We start from the raw sequence: 4,514 nt of genomic DNA on the forward strand, positions 1-4,514 counted from the left end.
CATAGTCCCTGATCAATAGACTAGTGGCCTAGTGGGTCAGCTGTGAGGCACCCAGTTCTGCAGCAGCAGCAGTGTAGTGGTTAGGTCTAGAAGGTTCCAGAGGCCCGAATACAGCTAGCTAGACTATATCAGAGATACCAGTGCAGCAGGTAAATTGCCAGTCCCAGAGGTCCCAGTACAGAAAAAGCACTAATTAACTCTCTGGCACCCAGCAAAAGCTTGGGATAGTGCCTCCTGTTCTCTGAGAGCAGAGCTCAACTTTAAAAATCATGAAATAAGCAGGAAAGTGAGCAAAAAGAAAATAAACAAGAAAAAAGTCCTGACCATAAGAAGCTACTATGGTGACAGGGAAGCTCAAAACACAAATTCACAAGAGAACAACAATGTCAAAGCACCTATATGCAAAGTTATTATACCTAGAAATCAGTGAGTGAGATCGTTAATCATTTTAAGTGGAGTTTAATGAATCTGGCAACTTCCAGGGGTCATGTATCCAAATCAGGAAGCCCCGAGATGTATATTCTCTGGGCTAACGTAGACAAAAGCCACAACAAACTCTTACCAAGGGCAAACCACAACTTGACAGTTATTATGAGCAAGTGGGGAAAATACAGAAGCCAAAAGGTAGCAATCAGTTTGTTGCCTAATGACCTATTTGTTGTCCAACTGGAAAGTCCCCAAGTAACTGGGGGGGGGGGTGCTATGGGTTCCAGCTGGCAGGTTTGGGCAGGTCTCCTTGGTGGGCTATGTTTTGGGCAAGTCTCCTAGGTGAACTTACCCAAGACAGGAGAGATGGGGGATGTTTACAAAATGGTGGTTACAGTACAGCCTCAAAGAGAAGTATGAAGGTATGAATCAGTCTCCAGCCCAAAAAGCACACCTGGAAGAGTTCAAAATGGTTTTTAAAAATCAAATAAGAAAAATAGAAGAAAATTGGGAAAAGAGAGTTATGCAAGAGAATCCTGAATTTTAAAAAAGAGTCAATAGTTTAGAAAAAGAAAATATTGGGGGCAGAGTCAATATGGCAGAGTAGAAATAGGACTTCCATGGAGCTCCGGCTTCCACCTCCTCCAATTCATGTAAAAAATGACTCTAGACAAACTTTGGAGCCACAGAACCCACAAAATGACAGAGAGAAGCTAACCTCCCGCTGAAGACAGCCCAGCAGGCCGACAGGAAGGGGCCAGCTCAGCGCTCTGGGAGCCAAGCCCAGCCCTGTGCGAGCCTGAGGTTTTACTGGAGGGACTTCAGATCATCAGCAGCTGTGGCGGTTTCCAAAATTATCAACCCATAGATGCCAAGGACAAAGTGAGAGGTCAGTGTAGACTTTGCAGGAAGAGGGAATTTGGGAGTGCAGTCTGGCTTTTGCCCCCGGGGAAAGCAGCAGTTGAGGCTCCATGGGTGTGCAGCTGCCCACCACGTGGCTGCTTCAGAGCCCCAGGCCTGCAGATTGTAGGGGTACCAAGCAAACAGTCTGAGGGATAATTGCTTTTGCTTTAACCTGCTTGAATCTGAATCACTGTCCTGGGTAGAGGTCCTAGGGTGCATGAACAGTTTACCAGAGAGTATGTGGAGGTTTCAGAGAGGGCACTGAACTAGGAGCTCCAGCAGCTATGAAAATCCCAGTGATTGGGATAAAGTTCTCCTTCCTGGTAGCAGAGTTCTACTGTGAGAATCATTGCTTCAGAATTAGATTGGAGCAAATGGAAGCTAATGACTTTATGAGAAATCAAGATGCTATTAAACAGATCCAAACAAATGAAAGAATAGAAGGCAATGTGAAATATCTCATTGGAAAAACCGCTGACCTGGAAAATAGATTCAGGAGAGATAATTTAAAAATTATTGGACTACCTGAAAGCCATGATCAAAAAAAGAACCTAGACATCATCCTTCAAGAAATTCTCAAGGAAAACTGCCCTAATATTTTAGAACCAGAAGGCAAAATAGAGGTTGAAAGAATCCACTGATCACCTCCTAAAAAAAATCCCCAAAAGAAAACTCCTAGGAATATTATAGCCAGGTTCTGGAGTTCCCAGATCAAGGAGAAAATATTACAAGCAGCCAGGAAGAAACAATTTGAATATTGTGGAAACACAATCAGGATAACACAGGATCTGGCAGCTTCTCCTCTGAGGGATTGAAGGGGTTGGAATATGATATTCTGGAGGTCAAAGGAGCTGGGATTAGAACCAAGAATCACCTACCCAGCAAAACTGAGTATCATGTTTCAGGGAAAAGATGATCATTCAGTGGAATACATGACTTTCTAACATTCTTGATGAAAAAACCAGAGTTGAATAGAAAATTTGATATTCAGATACAAGAAGCAAGAGAAACATGAGAAGGTAAACAGGGAAAAGAAATCATAAGGAACTTATAAAAGTTGAAGTGCTTATTTTCCTACATGGAAAAATGATAATTGTAACTTATGAAACTTTTCTCAGTATGAGAATAGTTGAAGGGAATAGAAATGTGTGTGTGTGTATGGAGAATATATGGGCATATGAATACATATGTAAGTGTGTGTGTATATGTGTACAGGTATACATAGAAAGAGGGCATAGGACCAATTTAATAGGAAGGCATGATACTTAAAAGGTGAAAATAAGAAGCTAGAGAAGAATATAATGAGAGGAGACCAGGAGAGACAGAATGATGTAAACTATCTCATATAGAAGAGGCAAGGGGAAACTGTTATAATGGAAGGGAAGAACAGGAAGGCAAAAGGGAATGGGTCAACCTTATTCTCATTGAATTTGGCTTAGGGAGGGAACAATATACACCCTAAATAGGGTATCTCACCCTCCAGGAGAGTAGGGGGGAAGGTGACAAGAGGGGGGATGATGGAAGGGAGGGCAGGCTGTGGGGGAGGGAAGTTGGAAGCATCCATTTTTGAAAAGGAACAAGATCAAAGTAGAGAATAGAACAAGTGGGATAGGATGGAGGGAAATATAGTCAGTCTTTTACAATATATCCACTACGGAAATGTTTTACATAGCTACACATGTACAACCTATATTGAATTGTTGATTTCCCAGTGAGGGTAGGTGATGAATGAGGAAGGGAAAGAATCTGGAATTCAAAGTTTTAAAATCAAATGTTTAAATATGTATATATATATATATATATACATAATTTATTAGTATTTTACATGTAACTGGGAAATGAATACCCTGCTGGAAAGTCATAGGGGGGATGGGGGAAGATATGGGAGAGAGCAGATTGGGGGAGGGGATATTCAGTGGGATTGCTGTTTTGGGGTGGTGGGTAAGAAAAATGGGGAGAAAATTTATAACTCTAAATCTTGTAGAAATGAATTATATAAACTAAAAAATAAAAAAAGAGAGAAAATTATAAAAAAAAGAATGAGGAAGAAAAAAAAATATAGCCCCCAAACTTCATAACACAGAGCTATCCAACAATGGAACAAAGAACTGCTTTGGGACAATTTGTCCCTCCCCTGTCCCCACACAAGCAACAGCTATATAATTTTGATGGATACTATATAGAAGATTCTTGTTCCAGTATGGTTTGGCCTAGATGAACTCAGATTTGCAACTTTGAAATTTTGTGAAATAGTTTGTAGAGGTGCTCATATTTTTATCAATGGAAGAAATTATCATGCATATCAAATCACAGACCTTTGGAAATATTCAAATACAAAATTACTGAAGTGATTTCAAGTGATCAAAGACACTGAACGATACCTTGTTTTCAACTTTTTTGGTATACTAGAAAGATCACAAGATTTGGAATCAGAAGACCTGGGTTTAAGTACTAGCTCTGCCTTTTACTAGTTGTATAATGTTGGAAAATGCTTTTAGTCTCTCTGAATGTCTGTTTCCCTCTATGTAAATGAAAATATAATGGATTGTAAAAGATTAATAACCTAAGAACTAGGTTAGCCGGTCCAATTATATAAAGCCCTACAGGCAAGGCACATACTATTCACCTTTGTATCTATACACCACTCCCAGAGGAAAAAAAATATGACATCTCATTTTACGTTTATATCCTATTTTCCCCTAAGATACTTTGTATAAGCAGAACCAAGAGAACGTTGTATACAGTTACAGCATTGTTTTAAGAACAACTCTGAGTGACTAAGTCATTACAAATATAAAATTAAGTACAAAAAAAAAAGAAAAAGAAAATTGTGCCTTAAAATTAGAATTGGCTAAATGGAAAAGGAGGTACAAAAGGTAACTGAACAAAATAATTCCTTAAAAATTAGAATTGGTAAGTGAAAGTTAATGACTCCACGAGACATCAAGAATCAATCAGTATGTAAAATACTTTATTGGGGAAATTAACTGACCTAGAAAATAGATCTAGGAGAGATAATTTAAGACTTACTGGACTACCTGAAAGTCATGATCAAAAAAGAGCCTAGACAGCATAACAGCATCTTTCTTTCTTTCTTCCTTCCTTCTTTCCTTCCTTCCTTCCTTCCTTCCTTCCTTCCTTCCTTCCTTCCTTCCTTCCTTCCTTCCTTCCTTCCTTCCTTCCCA

Source organism: Petaurus breviceps, unplaced genomic scaffold (assembly GCF_028583685.1).
Source record: "Petaurus breviceps papuanus isolate PSGF00001 unplaced genomic scaffold, PetGlider_PUasm1.0 76, whole genome shotgun sequence".
NCBI lineage: Eukaryota > Metazoa > Chordata > Mammalia > Diprotodontia > Petauridae > Petaurus > Petaurus breviceps.